The sequence below is a fragment of the Rhinolophus ferrumequinum genome, chromosome 26, assembly GCF_004115265.2.
Source record: "Rhinolophus ferrumequinum isolate MPI-CBG mRhiFer1 chromosome 26, mRhiFer1_v1.p, whole genome shotgun sequence".
Taxonomy (NCBI): domain Eukaryota; kingdom Metazoa; phylum Chordata; class Mammalia; order Chiroptera; family Rhinolophidae; genus Rhinolophus; species Rhinolophus ferrumequinum.
Genome location: NC_046309.1, coordinates 29,307,178 through 29,332,479, shown reverse-complemented (window position 1 = coordinate 29,332,479; position 25,302 = coordinate 29,307,178). Strand labels below are relative to the sequence as shown.

The 25,302-nt window shown below is 38.6% G+C and overlaps 1 pseudogene; it reads left to right on the top strand.

The window, feature by feature from the left end:
* The first annotated feature begins 787 nt into the window (after positions 1 to 787).
* Positions 788 to 25,302, top strand: part of LOC117018088 (diacylglycerol kinase delta-like) — a 72,660-nt pseudogene continuing 48,145 nt past the window's right edge.

Below are 25,302 nucleotides of genomic sequence, written 5' to 3'. Positions count from 1 at the left end.
AGAACATCACACATTTATTTTGGTTGGTAGTATCTCTTCCCAGTGCTCATATGTGAGAGAGGGCTAAGCATATGGATTTGGTTCATTAACTTTGATTACTAATTAAACCTGGGAAAGAAGGATTTAAAAAATGAAAAGAGATCAATTATTGGTGAAGATGATGAAGTAGATAGGAAAAATGTGAAGAAAAGTTATTAAAGTTGGAAATTTAAAACATAAAAATGATTCCCATTATGGATCAGACTTACACTTTATCCAGCTCTAGTTCTGTTTTTAACACAGGCACAAAGGGCCACACTATGATTAAAAAAAGAGGATTCTTGTTTTTTATTAATTTGAAAGATTAGAAACATTTACAAAACCCCAACTTTGTGAGATTTGTACATTAGGATTTTGTAGTAAGCAGAATTCTAAGACAACCCCCCCCAAGACTGTTTGTACCCTGGTATACACACACCTTCCAGTTATTCAATTAAACATGAATATAGGTAAAGTAGTGAAGGGATTTTGCAGAAGTAATGTCTCAAATCTTTAAATGTTCTTAAGATTGGGAGCTTATCATTAGTGGGTGTAATCATGTGAGTCCTTAAAAGGCACTTGGCTCTTCTTGGAGAGAAATTGGAAGTGTCAGAGGGAGTGGATGCAAGGGAGGTTCTCCTGCTGGCTCTGAGGATGGAGGGTGCTATGTGGCCGGGAAAGATGGGTCATCTTCTGGAGCTGACAGGGACTGCCAGATTGTAGCCAGCAAGAAGTTGGGGACCGCAGTCCTACAGCTGCAAGGACTGGAATGAGTGTGGCAGCAGATTCTTCTCCTGGGTCTGATAAAAACCACAGCCTGGCTGACACCTTGAGAGTGAGTCCTGAATGGCAAGCCCAACCAGGTTGCTCCTGGACATCTGACCCACGGGACGAGGAAAAAATCAATGGGTATTGTTTTAAGCTGCCAGGTTTGTGGTAATTTGTTACACAACAATAGAAAACTAATACAGGTTTTTTAAAAATCCGTTTGTGCTACTTATTGTGATGATTTTTAAAAGTTTATTTCACACTATAGAAACTAATGTTGGCTATTTACTATCCAAAACTAGCTCTTATTTTCAATTCATGTGATTAGTACTGATGACTTAGGAAATGAATTATTCATAGCACTGAATATATTTGTTAAACCTTTGTATTTTCCAAGCCCAAGAATCCTAATCACTTCTGTTTGCATACAGCAGTGCATCCATCTCCTTAATTATTTTAGCTAGTCTTTTGAAAGTATTTTTTCCTGAAGAGCAGTGATTAGATCTGTATAGGAACACATGTGGTAGACAAATCAGGACTTTGTATAAAGGCAGTGTTGTCCTTCTAAAGTAAAGAAAGAAATGGAGGTTTAGGCGATTATATATAAAATAAGTGGTAGCCCAGTTCCTGTCAAAATCACATTTACTATAAAACATGTTTTGTACATAGTACATATATGCTTTATACTTACTGTTGTGCTTTGGGTAGGAAGTATCTGTCTGTGAAGGCTTTCTCCATCAGACTGTGGAGTGAATAGTTCAAATGCAAAGACTAGTGTTAATGGCCAACTCTAAAAACTAGCATTGAAAACTTGAGGAGACATCTCCTTACTCTATATCTCAAAAAAAAAGCAGAGAGGTCTAATCTGTATCAAGAACCTGCATTTGTTCACTTTAGAAAGCTGTGCAGGAATTACTGTGGAGCTGGTGCCCAAGCCTGGGTGCTTTTGGTTCTGTGGATTCTCTCTGTCATTTCTGTCGTGCGTGAATGTGCTTCCCAAGAAGGGGAAACCTCTGGAAAGAGCTCAGAAGCAGAATGCAGGCTGCTTCAGTTTGCAGAAACCCTACGTCTTCAAGGAGTGGGGCAAAACAAGTAAAGTCCACAAGCTCATTTGTGGTCCAGCTCAGCTCAGTAGGGTTGAAGCTCATAAGAGTCCTTCAGTAAGAGTTCAATGGGTGATCAGGACCGGGGCTCCCAAGAGACCTCCCACCGAAGCTGGACGACTTTCTAGGACTCATAGGACTCAGCATATAGTTACACTTGTGGCTTTTTTTTTTTTTTTTTACAGTGAAAGAATACTAAACAAAATTAGCAAAGGGAAAAGGTGCATGAGGGGAAGTGTGGAGAAAATGAGGCACAAGGTTTCATAGTGCTCTCCCAGGGGAGTCACACGGGATGTGTTTAGTTTTCCCAGGAATGAGTTCCGATGACACATGTGAAATGTTGTCTGCCAGGGAAGCTCCTTAGAAACTCAGTTTCTAGGGTTTTTTGTTGTTGTTGTTTTATTGGGAATTAGTCACTTAGACAGCTTTTGCCTGGCATTCCAAACTGCCAGAAGGAAAGCAGGTGTTTAGCATAGACCATATGGTTTGTACAATCAGTTTAGGCTCAGTGAACCACTCTTATCAGTTAGGGTAGTGAGAATTCTCCCCAAATCTAAATTCCCAGATGCCAGTTGAGGATCAACCTTGCAAACAGGTCTTTCTAAAGACAACAATCTCTCAGGCCTGATGTGTGAACTCTTTTCTGCAGAACGCCAAAGTAGAGATTTGGAGCCAAAGGCCTATCCAGTGTATCGTTTGTTAATACCCTTAGGAATGGAGCATGTTGCTTGGTAGACAGAAAAGCATGTGAATATTTTTATGTTTTAGCCCCTTGCAACTAAGAATGAATAAATCTATTTCCAAGGAAGGGTATGAGAGATTAAAATGGATGTATCCATGTCCTTCAAAGTTCTGAATAAGCCTATTCGAATATTTTTTTATAAAGTGCCTACTATGTGTTAGGCATGTTCTTGGTACAAAATTATGGCTTGAGCAAGAGAGAAAAAATAATCTGCCCTCTGGACCTCATATTATAGTGAGGGGAGATAGACAAATACAACTAAATAGATAAGTGATAATTACTAAGAATAACAATAGATCAGAGAAGAAGGATAAGGGACTGTAGGATGGTAGGGGGTATATTTTTAAATGGTTTGTTTTTAGAAGAACTTATTAATAAGGTGACGTTAAGCAAAGACTTGAAGAATGCAAGAGAGTATAAGCTATGTAGCTGTACAGGGGGAAAGCATTTCCTATAGAAGGAACCACAAGTGCACGTGCAAAGGCCTGAGTGTCTTCAAGGACGAACAAACAGGCAGTATAGCTGAAGTATAGAAAGCCAGGGAGATAAGAAATGATGCAAGGACCAGAAGGTATAGAGCCTTGGAGGTAGTTGTAAGGACTGGCTTTGACCTTGAGTGAGATGGGAGCTCATTAGATGGTTTTGAGTGGAGAAGTGACATGACCAAACTTTGTTTAAAAGAACAGCATGGCTGCTGTGCTGCAGGCAATGGTGGAAACGTAATCAATTTAGAAGCAAATGCACTGAGATGCTGATGACTTGGACCAATGAGATCATTTGGACGTAGTGAGATGTCATAAGATTTGGGAAGCATTTTGAAGGTAAAGTCAAAATTTTGCTGATGGACTGAATATGAGGTACAAGAAAAAGAGAAGAGTCAAAAATGATGCCATCATTTTTGGTATGAACAATTGGAAGAATAAAATTACCATTTACCAGTGCAGCATGTTGTGGGTGCATACGTAGAAGTTTGATTGTGAACAGCATGTGATGCTAAAAAGATACATACACGTGAAAGTACCAAGTAAGCACTTAGAAATAAAATCCTGGATGCAGGGGACATGTCTGGGCAGAAGATAGCATTTGGGGAATTGTGAGCCAATAGATGTTATTTAAATCCATGCCTTATGATGAGATCACCAAGTGTGAGTTTAGACACAGAGAAGGTCCAAGGCATTCCTTATTCAAAAGCCAGAGCATTCCTTATTTAAAAGCATTCCTTGTTCAAAAGCCAGAGAGACTGGCAACAGAGACTAAGAAGCAACCACCTGTGAGGGAGGAGGACAGCTAAGAGAATGTGGTATCTTAGAAGACAAGTGAAGGAAATCTTTGCAGAAGGAAGGAGTGCTCAACCTTATCAGTCAAGTAAAATAAGGAGAGCAGCCATTGGATTTTCCAAACCAGGTGGTAAACTTAACAGAGGACTAGTTTTGATTGGTGTCTGTCAGTTTTACGTAGTTGCTGAGAACACAATCCACTCGTAGCTACTTAAATAAAATTATCAGGAGTAGGAGCAGCTCTGGGAGCTGGATTCCACATGAGCCTCAGAGAACTCCATCTTTCTTATGGCTGTGGATTGACACAGTTTATTTGGAGCAGAATCTACTGCATAGCATCACTGGATGCAATCTTTTGGTTTATGTCCGTACCGCTAATTGCCTCAGTAGCCCAGATGTTTGATTCCTGAGAGACGAACTTGAATTTTCAGTTAACTTCATACCAGGGTATAGATCTTAAAACATAAGTCACAACTGGCCTATAGAGTGACTTCCTTTCGTTTAGATTTCCATCTCCATGTGGTCAGTTGGAGTGATGAAAGCTGGAACCACATGATAGGAATATGGAAATAGGCAGAAGGTGTGCATGAGGCTGGCACTATGACATCCTCTGAAAGGCTTACGGAAAATCCAGTGCCATTTTTAAATTTCATCATTCTGTTAATATTTTATTTGCTTGTGACCCGAGCTGTTGGATGAAATAAAATTACTCTTAATTCTTGCCATTAAGACTCTGGAATTATAAGCTTGGTATTCATTTGTTGATGGACCCCATTTAGCCCTACCCGTATAATATTAAATTGTCTTTGGTTACCACATTTTTGTATCCTAGAGAATTTTCCAGATGTATTTGTAGCAAGTCATTGAAGATGATGTCTTTATCTAGACTGATGGAAAGTATGGCAGGTCTACCACTATTCAGGCCTCTTCAATACAGGAAAATAATGAATGTTTCTTTAGTTTTGCTTGTGTTGTACCAAATTGACCAAATTAATTTTTCATCAAGTTTTTGTAGCACTTATCTTCAAATTTAAGGACTTTCTTAAAAGACGGAGCAAAATACATACATGACTTGCACAGAACGTAAGATCAGATGCCTAATTCCTTAACTCTAGTTAAAACACAGAGATAGGCATGGACAATTGGCTGAAATAACTTTTAAATAATTGTGTGATTCAGTTAGTGATTGGAACAGACTTAAAGGCTTTATAGCTTATGTTAAATTATAATAAAATTCTAATGCTTTAAGAAGCTATTTAGAAAGAGTTCTTTCTTTCTGTACTTTTTTTTGTGTGTGACTCCTTTGTTCTGGCATTACCAGAGACTTTTTATTATTATTATTAAATTTATTGGGGTGACAAAGGTTAGTAAAATTACATAGGTTTCAAGTGTACAATTCTGTAACACATCATTTATATATCACATTATGTGTTCACTACCCAGAGTCAGTTCTCCTTCCATCACCATATATTTGACCCTGTTTACCCTCATCTAACATCCCTCTTCCCCTCTTATCCTCTGGTAACCACTAAACTAGTGTGTGTGTCGATGAGTTTTTGTTTCTTATTTGTTTGTCTTGTTCCTTTGTTGCTTTCAGTTTTATATCCCACATGAGTGATGTCATATGATTCTCGACTTTTTCTGTCTGACTTCACGTAGCATAATAATCTCAAGAGCCATCCAAGTTGTGGCAAATGGCAGTATTTCATCTTTTCTTATGGCACAGTAGTATTCCATCATATATATATATATATATATATATATATATATGCCACATCTTTTTTATCCAATCATCTATAGAAGGATAGTTGAGTTCTTTCCATGTCTTGGCCACCATAAATAATGCTGCAATGAACATTGTAGTATATACATCTTTCAGATAAATGTTTTTAGATTTTTTTTAGGTAGGTACCCAGCAGAGAGATTGCTTGGTCATGTGGTAATTCTATTCTTCTTCTTTTTTTTTTGAGGAACCTCCATAGGTTCCTTTTTGAGTAAACTTCCATAGCGGCTGTACCAATTTACATTCCCACCAAGAGTGTATGAGGGTTCCTTTTTCTCCACAGCCTCTCCAACTCTTATTTGATGATGGCCATTCTAACCGATGTGAGGTAATATCTCATTGTGCATTTCTGTAATAGCTAGTGAAATTGAGCATTTTTTAATATATGTGTTGGCCATTTGCATGTCTTCTTGGGAGAAGTGTGTGTTCAGGTCCTCTGCCCATTTTTTAATTGGATTGCTTGTGTTTTTGTTGTTGAGCTGTATGAGTTCTTTATATTTTTTGGATATTAGCCCCTTATCAGAAGCGCTGTTTGCAAATATCTTCTCCCATTCAGTTGGTTGCCTCTTTGTTTTGTTGATGGTTTCTTTTGCTGTGCAGAAGTTTTTTAGTTTGATATAATCCCATTCATTTATTTTGGCTTTTACTTCCCTTGCCTTTGAGGTCAAATTCATAAAATCCTCTTTGAACCCAAGGTCCATAAGTTTAGTACCTATGCTTTCTTCTATGCACTTTATTGTTTCAGGTCTTATGTTTAGATCTTTGATCCACTTTGAGTTAATTTTTGTGTATGGTGACAGATAGCAGTCTAGTATCATTTTTTTGCAGATGGCTTTCCAGTTTTCCCAGCATCATTTATTGAAGAGGCTGTCGTTTCTCCAGTGTGTTTTTGACTTCTTTGTCAAAAATTAACTGCCCAGAGTGAGTTTTTTTTCATTAGTTACATTTGTAAATGTTAGATTAGACCACTTCTTATGCCTTCATTTTTGGATTTTAACCTATTATATTGTGAGTCCTCCTCTAAATTGCAACCTTTAATTATTACTGTAGTATTGATTTCTTGAAGCCTTTGGGCTATAATTGATCTTTACATTTAAAAAGAGAAATTTCTAAAAAGAAGGTGATAGAGATGAATATATTAAATTGCAAAAGAGAAGCTTCAATTTGAAGTTTCTGTATTAAATGCACATACAGAAAGTATGAAGTTAGTTGTGATGCTGAGACAGAAAAATTATAGGCAATCAGGAAAATGGCTGTGGTAGATAGGATTAAAGAGGAAAGCATAACAAAGCCAGAGGAAATAACTTTATTCAAGCTGCAGGACCCTCAGAGTAAAATTCAGGAGTAGAGGGAGGTCCATTCAGCTTGTAATAAAACCAAGCTAAAAAACCCATCAAAGCCCAGGTACAAGGAAGAAAACCAATCAGCTTGCAGAGCCCCCCAAGATTGACTGCCCAGGTACAGGGGAAGAGCCAATCAGCTTGCTAACAATTTCAAACTGCAGAGAACATGCCACAGTCTAAAGAGATAAGGTAGCAGCCTCTTGTCAATCACAGGTGTCAATCTAGTAGTCCCACGCTTGGAGAAGAACAGTCCATCTTTCTGTCTCTCCAAACCCTTTGGAGTGTACTTTCTCTTCTAATAATGGCCTTGAGCCACTGTTTTCTTCTTAGGCCCACTTTTAGCTCTTTGAAGTGTACTTTTTTTCTAATAAACTGCTTTTTCACTACTTTACCTCGGTACCTCATTCTATTCTTTGCTCGAGATGCCAAGAACCTGGATATTGAGCTGAGGTGGGCCTACTCTCAGGGAACATATTTCAGTCAGGAGCAGCCCTCCGCTTCTCTGCTGCTGTGGCATCCTGCGCGACAAGGGTTGTGGGGAGCGAGGAGGGTGGCGCAGGGTTAAGAAAAGACGGTGGTCGTGAATAGAGTTTAAGCGGGGCCAAGGGTCCTGCAGCCTCGAGGACTGGGCTGGATGCCTAATCAGCCTACGCATCAGCTTTTATTAGTTCGGTGAGGAAGTAAAGGAGATAAAGCTTGTCAATCTCAAGATCTGTGAATCCTATACATCATAACAGGAAACTGATTCAAGCCAACCACCCTTGCCTGCAGGCAGCTGAACCATGAGTCTCAGGATGTCTGTACTTCCCCAAGGGACAAAACCTTTATGCATATGAATAGATGGAGAGCACATCATTGAATCACTTCCCTTGCGGGTTGTGGGAAGGAATGCAGCCACAGAGGCTGAGGCTTTCCTTAGCCTACGGGAGGTGGGGGGCTGTGCCCATCTCTATGAACCCCAGGGGTTCTCCTGTTGGTCCCCACTCAACAACGCCTGGCTTGAGTTGTCCCCACCCCCCACCCCCCCATGGGGAATCTTACTTGTCATTGGCTGACCAGCCATCTTGCTGGGACCAAACAGGGAGACATAAGGTGCAAGCACAAAGCTGAAGCAAGGTCCCTGAAAGGATCCGTCTCACAGACTCTCCTTTCTTTGGGGGCAGGTACATGGAGGCAGAGGAGTAGGCTGCTATGTTGCAACATGCTGCCTAACTCGGCCCCCACCCCCTGAACCCCCCAAACCTCCCACCCCCACCCCAGCTTTGTGCTGCAGCAGCAGCGGAGGGGAAAGGCTGCAAAAGCATGGCTGCAGCCAGTGCTTTCTGCAGCCAGGCTGGCCACCACAGCCTCCGCCAGGCCTCCGCGAGCGGTGCCACGCTCACGTAGACACCTCTAAATCCAGTTTTCTAGCTTACACTTCTAGGAGCCTTTCTCTTGTGCCTGTTCTCTTATGCTTTTTCAATAAAACTGCTTCTGCTTAAACCTTGCTTGCCTCTCCAGATCGGTTTCCATTCTTCGGTAATGGCGGGGTCACGTTCCCAGGAAAAATACATCAGGATCCTAATTCATTTTGGTGAGCCAGCCAGGAGTAGCTGCCCAGACATCAAGATCCTAATTCAATGCTATCTACCTCACTCTTGTTTTAAACAATTGGCTGCTATTTATTTTGCTTACTAAAGTTCAGAGAAAGGAAACGCCTTAAACATGGATATTTTCTGACACTGATTTTGTTTTGGTTTTCTCATGCTGAAAGATTCTTTAGTTTTAAGGAAAAGATCCAATTATTTTAACCATTAACATTGAGGTTTTGGTTAGAGTAGTTCTTTCTATGCTGTCTAACAAAGGGAAACATTAGTAAATCAGGAAAGATTTTAAGGTTCTTTCAGGAGCATCTACTTACTCACCTTCCTCATTTTGTGAAGTGAAGAAATATGTCCCCAAAAGGTTCTGTGATTTCTTAATCTCATATATTAGGTGACAAAGAAAAACTGGAAACCTGATCTCTTGGTTCTCAGTCTAGCACTTTCTTTACTACAGAGAAAGGCTGTTGTTGAGGCTGGAAAGAGGAATTTGGGTCAAATTTTCAAGTTATATTTTCTATCATAGGGAGTAATCATTTGCTTCTTGGTAAATGTATACAGGCATAGAATGATGAAAAGAAATGTATACATTAATGTAAATAAGAGAAAAGTACAAATGAAAAAATATTCATGAGAGTGAAAATTAAATACTAATGTCATATTCACTGATATTACGGAATTAATGTTAAGTATAGTAATGGTGGTGTGGTTATGATTAAAAAGAGTTCTTATAGAGATACATACTGAAATATTCACAGATAAGATGAAAAGCAAATATAAACAGATTCATAAATTGTTTAAGAGAAAGTTTTGTGGGAGGGAAACAGAATGCTTGGCTGAGAAGTTGGCAGCTCAGAGCTAAGAGCCTGCTGTGTAGGCAGGGCCTTGCAGGAACCACTCCCTGGTGAGCTCAGCAAGGCCCTGGTCTGGTTCTCCGTATTCCATGCTCAAGAAGTTATTTTATTTCTGAGAATCTGGGAAATTGACTGAAACTGCAGTTTATGACCATTTTACTGATTCATTGTGAGGAACTTCATTTCCAGTGGTAGAAATAATTATCCCTGTTATTCAGAACATTATCTTTGCAATATCAGAGCACCTGGGAAACTGAACTGGCAATCAGAACATTTCCTAATGAACACGATGCTAGAGCCAAAGGAGTGGAATAGATTGTGGGGTGTTTCATTCATAAGTGGAACTGCCTGGACACTTGCTTTTGCTTCACTCTATATCATTTCTTTCTTTGAAAAAAAAAAAAAAGGATTCCTTTTGTAAAGGTGTTTCCCCCTTAAGATATCCTGGAATACATTGAAATGAATAGTATTACAACTTCTTGTCGGTGGTCATCAAGAATGTTGTGACCTCATGCTAGACATGAATGAGCTTTCTGTAAAAGTTTCAAGGTTACATCCTTCTGGTCTATCTAAATTTAATCTTTAGCCATGTAAACTGGATTCAGTGGATCCATTAGAGTCATCATCAACACCTTTATGAAACTATCTTCCTCACCATGGTCTCTCCAATACCTGACACGCAGGAAAGCAGAGGTCAGCAAACTATGACTGACCTCTCAAACTATGACTGGCCTGCTTTGTACAGCTGATAGGCCAAGAATGACTTTTATACTTTTAAATGGTTGGAAAAAATCAAAAGAAAAATATTTTATGTCATGTGAAAATTATATGAGTTTAAATTTCTGTGTCCACAAGTAAAGTTTTATTGGAATAGTAATTTATGGCAGAGTTGAGTAGTTGCAACAGAGACATTATGGTTTGCAAAGCCTAAATATTTACTATCTTGCCCTTTACAGAAAAAGTTTGCTGACCTTGCAGTAGATAATTAATATTTATTTAATACATTAAAACATCTTTTGGAGTAGGCTAGTCTTGCAAATGGCTAACCTCATTTAGATATCGGCTCACAATTTTTAATTACAGGGGTTGGAAATTTTTATTTACAGTATCTGGAGAGTAATATTTACTTTACTCATTCATTCATTTAATCATTCCATATTTGTTCTCTGCTTATTACATGCAATTATGGCTGTTGTCCAAACTAGAGAAATTAGAATGGTCAAATTCAGGCTTAAATTTTGGAAGTTAGTGTCATAGAGGGAAATGTGCCCTTTGCAAATTGTTCTGAGTGGGGCTGTAAAAGACAGCATTCGGCAGGATGGAACACAGGTTTGACTCAGTTTGTTTTAGGGTTTAGATGGTTGGCTCTCTACAGTTCCTAAATGCATGAAACATTATAGATTTGTTGTGCTCACAAGGCCAGCGCCTTCATTTTTCATTGGCTAGATCAGTGGTAGAGTTAAGTGGAAATTGAAGACAACGAGGGATGTCAGTCTCTGTTGGGGCACCATTTTGTGAGTCAGTCAGGTTTGTAAATGCTCTGACAGAACCCTGTCCACACAGAGAATCAGTTAACACGTGCATTGTGCCCCTGGATGTAACTGGAGTACTTTACCGTAGCATTTGATTTGATATAGTCAAAGAAACTTTTAATTTAATTAAATTGTCTATACTTTTATCTTAGAAGACCAAATGCAAAGCATATTTTCTTTATGGAAAAATTCCAATCTTACATTTATTCCCAATTCTCTAAACTCCCAGTCACCTATTCTAAACTTCTTATGTTACCAGGAAATGATGTTGAAACCTCAGTTCTTGTCTTCTTGAAGGAAAGACTTCAATCAAGGGACAGAATTTTGTGTATAATAAAACAGCCAGAAATGTATTAGTAAAAGCAAGTACACTCCGAGACATGGAGCGGGCTGACCCTAGAGAGGGAAGCAGCCTCTCCTTCCCTTGAATGAAGACTTTTATTTCTAGGGGTAGAATTGCCTCCCCCTCTCCTCCTCTCACCTCTCTTTCTTCCCCTGAGGTGCCTAGTCCTCTGGCATTTAGCAATGCATTTCTTTGATTTAGGGGCATGTGTAAACGCATCTTGGTTTTGGGGGATAAGTAAACACACCTCTTAGGTGTATGTGTAAACCTGGAATCCTGTTGGGCTCATGAGATATTGATGACCCTGACAAACAGGATATGTCCCCCCTTCTCTGACTTCTAACAACTCATCTCTTTGATTTAGAGGTATGTGTGAGCCTGGAGTCCTGCTGGGCAGCTGCCGGGTGTCTTGACCCAGGTGGGAGCTGCAGCAAGGGGCTTTCTAATCAGGGCTAAGTCTCTCCTTTTCCTGCTCATTTCTATCTATCTACCCATCCTATCACTTGATCTGGACTCTGAAAACACATGTTTTCCAAAGTGAAGAATGAAAGGCTGACTCCATGATTGAACCACTCTCAACCCCATGCAATTTATCTTCTCTAAAGCTGCTGGAGTTTTTTGTTTTGTTTTGTTTTTTCTTTGAACCAAACACATCATATTTTTCTTTTGCTTAAAAATTTTCAACAGTTTCCCAATGTCCTTGCAATAAAATCTAAACTCTCAACCTCAGCCTACCTGCCCGTCGGTCTCACACCTTTCTCTCCTCACTCCCATGTCACCAGCTTCAGGGCTTTGATGCTTTATGAAGAGCTCTTCCCTGATCCTATACGTGACTGCTCCTTTCACTACTCAGGCCAGGACTTAAATGCCACATCTTTATGGATGCCTTTACTTCACCCAACCTAAAGTAGATGGCAGTTTCCCTCTACCTATTGTTAGAGAAAAATTGCACTGGACAAGTTAAACAGGCAAGGAAGATGTATTCAAGACAATTGCAATAGAGAAGCGAGAATGAACTCAACTCCACTGAAATGAAAAGCAGGAGGGATGCTTTAAGCTAGTGGAAAAGTACTGGAGGATCTTAGGGGGGAGGTTGTCTGTGCAGCTGGCCTGCACTGTGTTTGCTAGTTGTTGAAGCTAGGCTCCTACCCTTTCACAAAGACTAGAAGATGGGGCCCTATCTTTCTTGGTGATTACATTTCAAAGGGATGGCCCAGGTCCTTGAGAAAGACATTCCTGGGTATAAAACTGGTCAGAGGCTGGGAGAATATTTACATCTCAAAGGAGCAGAGAAAGTATTTGCAATTGCCAAGTTTTCTAAAGTAAATTCTCTAAGAAAAAGAAATTCAGGGGCTGTAGTTGGAATGAAAAGCTTGGTTAAGCTGAGGGGAAGGTTAAGGCAATAAGGTCATTATTATGCTCTGTCACAGCAATCAGTTATTTCCTTTCTAGCATTTATAAAAGTAGATAAGTAGTTAAAAAGTGGGAAAAGTAGTTAAGTAGTTTATGGAATCCTTTTTCTGTCTGCTGCACTAAAGAGGCATGAGAGCAGGCACTCTGTTACATCCTAAATCCCTAGGACAGTGCCTAAAACATAGTAGGTACTGGAAATGTTAACCAAATGAATAAGTGAAAGGGTGTTTACACAGAAGTGAGTGGGGTCTTGTGAAGATACTCTGAGCATATTGATGAATTAACAATTGGCTCAGTACCTGGACTTCTTACTCTGTAAGTGCCTGTGTATGTACATAGTATAAAAACACTGAAATTGGGAATTGATGACTGCTAAATTGAAGCTTGCTTCAATAAAAAACAGTCAATAAGTACTAAGCTACATCAATGGGAAGAGGAACACAGCAGGACATTTAATTATTTCCTGTCTTTCCTCTGTGTGCTGCTCCATATTCTTCCATGGCAGCAGCACTGCTAAAGTCAGACCTTGTCCTTTTTTTTTTTTTTTTTTTTTTTTTGTTATTCATGGTAAACATGTACCTAGTCCAAGGATCAGAGAATATTAACAAAAGCAAATGCAATTAAGAAAGTTTCACTTTATAAGGATTTTTAAAAAATGTCAGAAGTAAGACCACTAAAAACTCAGGATTATTTCAAATTCATGCAATCACCAGGGCATCCGTTTGACTGTCATAATTAGCTAAATCACAACATCCAGGCTGCAATATATTCATTTCATGCAAATGAATCAGTAAAAAGCAAAATGCTCCATTACTGGGAAATCATTTTTCATGAAAAACAAGGATGACTCATTAGTCATGCATCCCACAAGTCTGTTTTGTATTCAGAGAGCCAAGAAAACAAAGATCAGATCCAATTTCTGAAAATTTTATTTTATTAGAAACACTGGTTCTGGATGATTGGCTCTTGAAAGCTGAGATAATCAGAAAATGATGACATCCTTTTTTCTTAAGGTTAATTGTACACTCAATTGCCTTTAAAATATCATGATTTTATGGTGATGAGGTAAACCTGTTTAAAAATTCAGATCACTTACAGTGAAGTTTTTAACAATAAGTATAATGCCAGTAAATAACTGACATTGTGAAATGACTCTTATGCATCGTACTTTTTTCCCTTAAACATACATGCATCATACTTTTTAAGTGAAATAACACTCATGCATCATACTTTTTCCCTTAAACATACACTATGTTTGATTGGGAAGTGGAACACAAACTTTATGATATCAAAATTTTTCATTTAAAAAATGAGTCACATAATTGTTTAAGAATATATAAAGAGACTTACTCCTTATAGAAAATATACAGAATTTTTTGAGGTATGTTACATGTTTTGACCTGTAATGATTTTCCTCCTATACATTTGTGTATATCCAAACATATACCAATGACCTGGTTTTCTAGACTATTTATTCTTTTTTTTCTTTCTTTATACATACTTGCTAGTGGATCTCATGATCTCCCTAAGTTTTGGGAACCATCTGGACATATATGTATTTTTTTATTTTCTTATCAGAATAATAATAATTAAAAAATGCCATTGGCAAAACAGATAAAATATGAAAGATAGGCATTCTGGCATTAGGGCATAGAGATGCTTGTTCTGCAGGGTCTCCTTAGGATGGCATGAGGAAATTGAGCTGAAAAGATGGAATACCTGGGAAGTTAGGCAGCAGACACTGTGGAAACCAATGTAGGCGACTGACACAGAAAGAGTAGAGCAGGATGGGGTGCAGCAGGTGGTGTGTAAGGCAGCCACCTGCCCGTGGGCACTGGCAGAGAGGTCAGGATTCTCGTCCTCATTCAACAAAGGTACACGAAGCACACCAAAAGGTATTGAATTCTTTTTATATGTGCTATCTCTGAGTGTTCACATAGATCCAATTATGTCTTAGGTTGGACACCCCAAAAGTTCTACTCACCTCAGATATACTCTCAGTATATCTGTACTGTACTCAGTATATATATACTCTCAGTAATAATGAGTTGGGTACATCAGACCATTTTAGCTCACCTCCTCTGTGTAAAATAGACCAACTGGGCAAGACCACACACTGCTGGGACAGTCTCTTACACAAGAACATCTCTGATGTGTTTCTTTGTGCTGCCTTCAAGTTACATGAACATTTACCCTTAGAATGTAAATCTGTGCCCATGGAAATATTATGGCTTTCTGTGGTCTCCCAGAAAGTTATTGAATCGTATAAAGTATCACATATTCATTTTGATGAAATGTATATTAACACTGATTTATTTTCTGAATTATATTTTTATTGCATCAAAATATGAGATTTTAAGTATAAAATCTCATGATTTTATATGAGAATTTAAGTATAAAACTTAAGACAAAATATAAAACAATTGACATTTGCAGCATTATTATTTTCAGATGTGATGTAGACAAAGAGAAAGAATAATATGTCACAAATGACAACATCATATTTTAATCTGGTCTCAGATTTTTGCCTCATGTTATTAAAAGAAAAAAAAAGAATGAGGTAGAGTCTCTTTCCCAGTCTCAGTGAAGAGAATGAGATGGCTTCATCCTTCTTCCTTTAAATATCATCAGTACAACAAAATATCCATAAGTCAATAGGTTTTTTCAAAGTCAATAGGCATTTACTAAATTCCTAAATGTTTTATCCCTAAATTCTTTGGGTGCATACATACTACCAAATCATTTTGAAAACTGCAAAATGTAATGCAAAATGTGAGCAGTCACTTTCATCTACTGTCCAAAAACAAAAAACAAACAAACAAAAAATACAAACTCATCATAACTTGATATTTGCCAAGAGATTTGTATATCTTCTTGGAAAATATTATAATTTCATAGTCCCAAAGCTTACTTATGGCACTTATGGTTAAAATCACTTTTCTAATGGCATTTAAAATTTTACTGAATAAATATCATAGAAGATTAGAGGATACTTCCACTTTTTGAATTGGTCTTCCAGTCCTGGATGGTAAATAAGCAGAGACATGTACCCTGAGGATTTGCTTCTTTGTTTCCTGACAGCACTTAAAAAATTATTGGCTATATTTCCTCCACTGCTATTACCCGTGAACTTGATGAGCTTGGATCTAGTGAGATGGCTACTGTCAGGGGAGTTCATCTATATAAATTGCATAAAAGAAAACCTGTTTTGGCAATAATAAGGACTGCAATTGCTCACCAGTAAGCTTGCCTATGCCTGAACAGATGGACAAAAAGTAGAGCAGTCTGCTACATAGATGATGATAAGCAGCAGTTAGACCCAAAGATGGGTGGCGTGATCTGAAGAGAATTAAAGAGTCCATTTGCATCATATGCTGGAATGGTTAAGCCATGCTTGAAGTCAGCGAATGCTATTGGAAGCTCCTTTAAATAATGTGATGCGACACAGATATTTTATGTATTTGCAAAGCCAGATGGAATAAGGAGTAAGAATTCTAGAGGGAACAAACTGGTAAGAAACTCTTTTATAAATGTCACTGTGAACCCATGCATTGTGGAGAAGTGAGCTAATGGGCTTAGGAAAAGAAAGAAATACGAACGTTAAACAGGAATCTCAGATTTCATCAGAACTTTTCAATTTCTGTGCTTCTCATTGTCTACACTAAAGCAGAACGCTCTTGCATCCCTGCATCTCATGCTAACTAAGAAAGCTAATGTGTATGTGTGAAATGATTTTGTGTATTTATCTCTATATATAGAGATATATATCAGAACTGCACTTCTTACTCTCTCTAGATATTTATCTTGAATTAACAAACTTACAAATAAGTTCTTAGAGTTACAAGTTCATTTTTAAATAAACTTTTTATTTCAAAATAATTTTTCTTTATAGAAGACTTGTAAAGATAGCACAGTCTTTCTGTATACACTTCACCCAGCTTCCTCTAATCATGGCTTCAATATATTTATCAAATCTAAAAAAATTAATGTTGATATGATGCTAGTGACCAAATATAACTATTGTTCAAATTTGTTTTTCTACTAATGTTCTTTTTCTGGATACTCAGGTTAACACATTACATTTAAGAATCATGTCTTGTTATTCTCTTCTGACCATTGATGTTTCTGGATTTTTCCTTGTCATTCATGACTTGATACTTTTGAAGAGTACCAGGCAAATATATTATAGAACACCCCTCAGTTTGCATTTTCCGGATTTTTTTTTTCTCATAAATAGATTGAAGTTGTAGAGTTTGGGAAAGAATACTACAGTGGTAATGTGCTCTTGTGGTCACACCATGTTGGGGTCATGTGATATTAAAATGGCTTATGAGGTCTGACAGTTAAGTTTACAAACTTGCCACCATGTGCTTACAATTGGCAGCGCTGTACAAACAGCTCAGGAAAATTTCATAACTTGGCATATCAGTGTCGCACAGCTGTGTTCATATCGATGTCGCGGTGTGTTGCTGAGTGGCATTCATTACTGTTGTTGCGTGCTTTTGTGTGCCATCATAAGAATGTCTGAGTTTGAATTAGAGCAACAAACAAGCATTAAATTTCTTGTTAAACTTGGCAATAGTGGAAGTGAAATCAGAGACATGTTAGTCCAAGTTTATGAGGATAATGCCAAGAAGAAAATTGCAGTGTACAAATGGATTAAACGTTTTTCTGAGGGGAAGGAATGTGTAACTGATGAAGAGTGGTCAGTGCAGCCAGTAAGAAATGATGAAAAATTGCAAAAATTCATCCAATTGTAAATCAAAATCATCAGCTGACTGAGAAGCATAACAGAGCAAATAAACATTGATAGAGAAACATGAAAAATCTTAACTGAAAATCTTCGCATGAGAAAGGTGTGTGCAAAAATGGTCCTGAAGAAGCTCACCCATGAACAAAAGCAAAGGAGAGTCAATGTTTGCCAAGACCTTTTGCAGAGGCAAGAGAACATTTTGGGTTGTGTTGTCACTGGTGATGAAACATAAGTGTACCAATTGACCCTGAAACAAAGCATCAAAGTGCACAATGGAAGTCAGCCAATTCTCCACGACCAAAAAAGGTCCACCAGTCCAAATCAAGAGTCAAAATGATGTTGCTAAACTTTTTTGATATCAAAGGGATTTTTCATTATGAATTTGTACCAACTGGACAAACAGTTAACCAAGTTTACTATTTGGAAATGCTGAAAAGGCTGCATGGAAAAGTTAGATGAAAATGACCTGAACTTTTCACCAACAATTCATGGCTCTTGCATCACAAGTGAACCAGCTCACACAGCACTGTCTGTGAGGGAGTTTTAGCCAGTAAATAAATAACTGTATTGGAACACCCTCCCTATTCACCTGATCTGATCCCCAAAGACTTCTTTCTTTACATGAGGATAAAGGAAATATTGAAAGGAATATATTTTGATGACATTCAGGACATCAAGGGTAATACAACGACAGTTCTGATGGCCATTCCAGAAAAAGAGTTCCAAAATTTCTTTGAAGGGTGGACTAGGTGCTGGCATCAGTGCATAGCTTCCCACAGGGAGTACTTTGAAGGTGACTGTAGTGATATTCAGCAATGAAGTATGTAGCATCTTTTCTAGGATGAGTTCATGAACTTAATTGTTATAACTTGTATGACTTGGTTAAGTTGATATCTGTCAGGCATTTCCACTGAATAAGTACTATTATCCATCTGCTTTAAAATCTCTGTGTCTTTTATGCGGACTTTACATATAGGCTACTGTAATTATTGAGCTACTTTAAATTATTAGTCATCTTAGGTGAGTGGGAAGACATTAATTTAATGACATTGACAAAAGTACATAACATAAAAAAAAATCCTTTGCTTCCCAAACTTACAAATAATAGAATATGCAGATAAACCCTATATTAACATTTTTCAAATGTTACATAGAAATAATCTTCTGGACAAATTCAAGATTGCTGTATACCAGAAGTGATGTGTGACACGGAACATTGTGATGATGGAGGATGATTTATGGCACACTTTAAAACACAATGTCTCTTAATTGTAGCTTACACCAACTGACTGCACCAAACAAGTTGAAACTTGCCTCACATTATTACTAAGGTTTGAGATGCTGCTTCCTGTGTTGAAGATCCTGCCTTTCCGTTGGATGGCACTTGGTAGCAGCATTCATCGTATTTTGTGATCACAATGGAATGGCTCCGTGTCACACATCGCTTCAGGTAGGGCAATTTCTGTCAAATAAAAACATTATGGTGTGTCCTTATCCACTTTATTCACCGGATCTGGCCCCATGGTACTTCTGGCTCTTTCCCAAAGTCAAAAAGAATATGAAAAGAAAACGTTTTGAATTGCCTCAGGACATTGAGACAGCCATGACAGTGCAATTAAAGACATTCATGAAAGATGACTGCCAGAATTCTTCAGAAAGTGGCAAGAATGGTGGGATAAGTGTGTTAGAAGTGACGGGGAGTATTTTCAGGGGCATTAAAGGCAATCTGTTTTTTACTGTAATCATTTTTTTTTTTAATTTAAACATTCACCATAGTTTTTGATCACACCTTGTGTACATAGCAATATCAGCAAGTAGAGAATTAATCCTTTCTCTATTACTCTTTTAACATTTTTAACTTTGGTTCTTTTTTAAACACACAGCTATTTAAACAGTTTATTTTGGTCCAGGTAAACAAACTCTCCAAACAACCGATAACATTTTTAATCTTTTAATCTATCACTTTTTTTTTGGTATGTGTAGATGCAGACTCTATTATAGTCTATTGAAACTCTAAAAAGAAAAACAAGGATGATGTAAATACACAGAGGTGACAGCAGTCAAATTGCCAAATTAAAAACAAAAAAAGAAAAAAGTATAAGCATTTCTATAATTCAAACATTTAGTTATTTTAAAGCATTTGCAATGCACTTTGACAATAAAGAAGAAACACAGATACATTACAGCGAAACATGGGTAACTTTCTTTTTAACTTCCATGGTTTAAACAGTTCTACAATGATGGTGGGGTAATGTAAAACATTTTGAAATCTTTGAGATTAGGAAATTTCCTCTTCCCACCATTTTATCAATGCTTGTGATGCTAGTGCTAAAGAGAATCAAGACTTGATCTGTGGGCTTATTTGGGGGGATTTGTTAACAGTTGATGAAGATAATTTGGAAGAAAAATCATCCTCAAAATGGATCAAAAGGAAATATGATTAAGGAAAAGTGAAACAGAATAAAAAGAAGCAATTTCCGGTCAAGATGGCAGAGTAAGTAAACATTCTGCACCCCTTCTCTCACGACCACATCAAATTTACAACTGAACTACAGAACAACCATCATAGAGAATCATTTGAAATCTAGCCAGATTGAAGTCCTAGCTATAAAAACACCCAGAAGAGGCCACCTGGTAGGAGGTGTAGAGACATGGAACCGACTGGTCCCACATGTGAGTATGACCGATAAAAATCAGGAGGGATATCTTGGCTATGGAGAAACCCCTAGGAAGAGTGAAGGGTCCCAGCTCCATACTAGGCTCCTCAGCCCAGGGTTTCAGTGCTGGGGAGAGAAGTCCCCATAACTTCTGGCTGTGAAAACCAGCAGAGATTGTGTCATGCAAGATCCTAGGACTAGTGTAAGTCAAATGCTGCCTTGGAATTCTGTAGTCTTTTTGAGGGGTTAAAAGCCTTTTGCACAAATGATACTTTATTTTGGTTTATTCTCTCACCTTGACCTACATTCTTATGAGCTACCAGTACTAATGTGAACATAAAAAAAAATAGTAATTAGCTGTAGTGGTTTTAAACATACAGATTTTTTATTGGATGGCTCTCTTTAAACCACGAGGCTGTAAACCATGAACTGAAACCACAGCAAAGTTGTTTGTGAAGACCCTTGGTTATAGAGTTTTTGTAACCGTGTCCCACACCAAGCCATGGCTGAATCATGTGGTGTGAAATGGATGGGGATGGCTCATTAGTGAAGGTATAGAGCTTGCCCAGATCGTTCCTCTCTGTTTGGAATGACAGACTGGCACCAGAGACGTGGGCTGGGTGCCTGTGGCCTTATGCCAGAATGTAACCTGAGTCCCTGAGGGTCATATATGGTGGAATGGCCAAAGGCAACAGGAGTTGGTCCCCACCATTTTTGTCCCAGAAGGGAGCCTGTGGATTTGTGGCTTGTATGGCTAGCCCAACCTCCCAAGTGAACAGGGCAATGCCCAAGTGAACAGGGCATTGTACGTTGGGTGGCCTTATCTCCCAGCTAGCGTACGACACACACTAGGAAGTCAACCTCAAAACAGAGTTGTTCAAAGCCAAGCACCACCGCATCAAAAGGACACCCTCGTGGTTTTATCCCCTGGCTATCTTAGACCCTCAAGCGAATTCCAAACCCAGCAGGCCTTGGACTTCCTGACGGAGGAAGTAGACCAAATGAGGAAAGTAGTCCTCCAAAACCAAATGGCTTTGGACATTTTAACTGCTGCCCAGTACGCCCATCATGCGTACTGAATGCTGTGCGTGTATTGCAGATAATAAGAAAAATGAAAGCCAGGTGCTATCTGCCCTAGCCAAAGAGATTCATGGCATTTAACGCCTGACAGGAAATTCCCTGCAGGAATGGTGGGCTCAACTCTCTTCTTCCTGGAGGTGGGCCCTCGCCCTTTTGGGAGGGTGGGCTTGTCTCCTTGTGGCCTGCTGTTCCTTGTATTGCTGTTGCAGGCTCTGGTTGCAGGGCTCTGCCCTGATATCAAAGAGGCCTAGGATGCAGGCCCCAGCCTGAACAGGCAAACAGGATGGTGAGGAACCCCAAAGGGGTGGAGCGTAGGAAAGATAGAGTCAGTCAGCCAGGCCACCCAGAGGAACTGATTTGGCAGCCCGCCGGTCATGTGAGATGGAATGCTGTGCAGGCGCCATCCATCCTGAAGACATCACACGTCGCTGTTTGTGTATACTCTTAGGTAAACACCTTGGCTGTGCGCCACTATTGTCTCTGTATGGTATAAAAGTCCCAACCATCATATGAGGCTGGCCAAGCCCAGAAACGAGGCTGGCTGTGCCCAGAGAAGCAGTGAATAAAGTATGTCTACTCTGCCTTCAGCTCCACATATTTTCTTCCAGCTCCCAGAGTCGGACACCTTAGACCGGGGTCACCATTCACTCAGACCCCTGGTTACCCAGTCTTCTACTTCTTTCTTAACCGAAGGCATTGATCAAAGTATTTAGATCAAACATATCCACTTAAAAACACACACACTGAAAATGTAAGGATAATGGAAATAAAAAGCCACAGGAAGACTCAAGCTATGACACACCTAAAATAGAAGTCTGGGAATTCATGCTGGCAGACCTAAGGAGATCACCTCATGGGTTGTTTGCTGTGCTGGCAGATATGAAGCATGACGAAACAAGCAGCAAAGAATCACAGGAGCTCCATCTCCATAACAACAGAGAAGAGAACACCTACGGGAGACGCTGGCCAATCACCTTCACAAAAGCAGTTTTTTTTGTTGTTGTTTTTTTTAATTTATTGGGGTGACAATTGTTAGTAAAATTACATAGATTTCAGGTGTGCAATTCTGTATCACATCATCTATAAATTACATTGTGTGTTCACCACCCAGAGTCAGTTCTCCTTCCATCACCATATATTTGATCCCCCTTACCCTCATCTCCCACCCCCCAACCCCCTTACCCTCTGGTAACCGCTAAATTACGTTCCCCAGATTAATTTTCAAACTCCGTGGCCATCCTGTGGTCACCGACTGCCCTCCAATCCCCTCACCCTCCCCCCCACCCCCATCCCTCCTGCCCATCTAGCAACCCTCAGTTTTTCCTCTTTGTCTCCAAAACTGTTTCTGCCTAGAGAACATTATGTTAAGTGAAATAAGTCAGACAGAGAAAGATAAGTACCATATGATCTCACTTATTTGCAGAATCTAAAGAAAATAAGTGAATGAACTAATCAAAAGAATCACATAGAATATTCAGAGGGGGAATATTAATACCAACACTCAAATAAACGTAGGGACACTTTTCCTAACTAATCCACCCTGTCCCCTCTACATTCAGAAATCAGGACGAGACAAATAGGGTATGGATGCAGTCATTTATTGATCATCGGCAAAAGGTAATTTTAAATTAAGCCAACATGTTCTTTTCTTACTTCCATGGCACTTAGTGTGTATGTCAACTTACATATCGTGTATTAGAACCTCTTTAGGAGATGCTATTGTGGAGGAGACTGAGCATTGAACACTGAAACAGTGTTTTGCAAAGAATCAGAATCAGTATCACTGAAATAGCCATCAAAGCAGCAATTTCTAGGTGCCAGACTAAACCTGAATCAGAATTTCCAAGGCTGGAACCCAATGACCTACATTTTTCAAAGGCTCCTAAGTGATTCACATGCTAGGAAGCTACTGATTTGCTGGAAGCTAATTTATAACTCTAATTCATCTGTCTTAGAGTGAAAAAGAGAAAAGATTAGAGGAAAAGAAACCATTGAAGCTATTTCCAAAAGCACTAGATGAGCAGTGTTCAGTGTTGCTATAGCCTAAATAATCTAACTGTCTGGCAAATAGAAAGTAAGGCAGCCCTTTCTATAAAATATTTTAAAAACATGTCCCTCCTGGTTTAAGATATCTTGGTGAGAAGTAAATAAAAAATTGGGAATAGAAAAGTTAGTAAAGAAAAAAAGGCAATGATCATTGATCACATGTAACAGAGATCATTTTGCCTACATGGTTTTCTATAATAGGTTTTGCTCTGTGTAGATCATGAGTCCACATAATTAACACGTCTTAAACATCATGTGTTTTTAAGGTGTTATTTCCCCCTGAATTTTTAAGGTAAAATCCTGTCTGTGAAAAAAATTAACTATTACTTGGGAAATTCACCAGATTACATCTTAGATTAAGACAACAAGAATACTTTAGCCTGAGTTAAGGTCAATTTAAATACTGTGCACAAATGGAAAAACAAAGCAGAGTGAGGTAGAAAGAGAGAGTAGGAGACAGAGATAGAGATGAAAGTGGATGAGTAAGTTTTCTTGGAAACGTGAACATCACATTTACCCATAAGAGATTGCAGAGTAATATTTTCCAAGGATAAAACAGTCCTCTTGAAAAATGTTTCCATAGTGGAATTACAAGAAGGAAAATAGTATTGTGTGCATGTGGAGTGGGGGAGATCAGAAAACATTTAAGAAAATGAAACACTCCACTAGCCCTATGCACCAACTGTAATAAAATCTTGGCACTTCAGATTTAACATTCATGGTTTTCACTGTTGTAGAGTGACCCAGGTCCCTGCCATGCAGTGGTCTGTAATTTTGATGGGGCACAATATGAATTATAGGTTTTTGAAAGGATGGGGTTTTGTAAGGGCAGCTGGGTAGCGGCAGGGTGGTGTGGGTGTGACAGCCATTGGACAAGTGCCATCGTGCTTACACACCATCTTCCTTACAAACCAAAAGCAAGCTTTTAGAACTGGTGAAAGAAGTAAAGCAAGGTCAAAGAAACAGATCTTTGCAATAAGGCATAATTCTGAAATTAAAGAATGGCATATCATTGAATCAGAAACTCAATTTATCTTCCATACAGAAGAGCATGGAATGATAGCTAAGCACATGGACTTTGGAACCGTACTCCTTGAGTTGTAATCAAACTGATTTCTGGTAAATTCCCAGCAGCACCTGCCTCAATTTTCTCACCTGTGAAACAAGGGTAATGATAATGTATCTCTTGAATTGTTATTATGAATGTTGAAATTAGTTAATATTTATGAAGGGCTTACAATAGTACTGTATCAGGATTTGTTTAAATAAATTTAGATGGAATTAATATGACTGTTTCAGGGCACATTTCATCTAGGAAAAAGATAGCTCAAGTGATAGAGAAAGTCTTAGCAACATTTGGAAAGATAATTTGCATAGGAGACATGTGTACCTTGATGAAAATATAATTTTCAAGAAAGCAAGGAATGGTTAAACAAGTGTTTTGTGATTCTGAGAGTTTTTATAGGAAGCATCCTGTCAAAAGAGCAAACAACTACCATATTTTATATTAAACTGATAAAAACAATAAATGATTTCAATGGGGAAAAGGTTTATATGCCAAAAAATATGAAAACAACTTCACATAATACTCAGCTGATTGAAAAATGGCATATATCTGCTTTGAGGATTCACAGACGTTTTATTTTCTTATAGCAACATCATCTATGAGACTGGCAGAGTCTTGATCTTCCTTTTTTTTTTTTTGCTTTGTCAAGTGTATTCCTTAGCACTTGACAAATAAACAAGCATAACCACAATCATAACGTGATTGCATAGAGTCCATTTTCTCAAGAGGCTGTACAAGCATCAAACATACACTGTTCCCTTCCTGCTTGTCTTCAGCTAGTACTCTGGTCCATCCAGTTTATAAGTAAGCTTTACTTATTTTGGGGATGCTTTCCACAGATGGAGGATACAGGCACTGAACTATTAGAATAAAGCAGCTCTCAAAGAATGGTAACACCAGCCAGCAAACCTGCTGATTAGACTGAAATAAATGGGAGAGGTTCA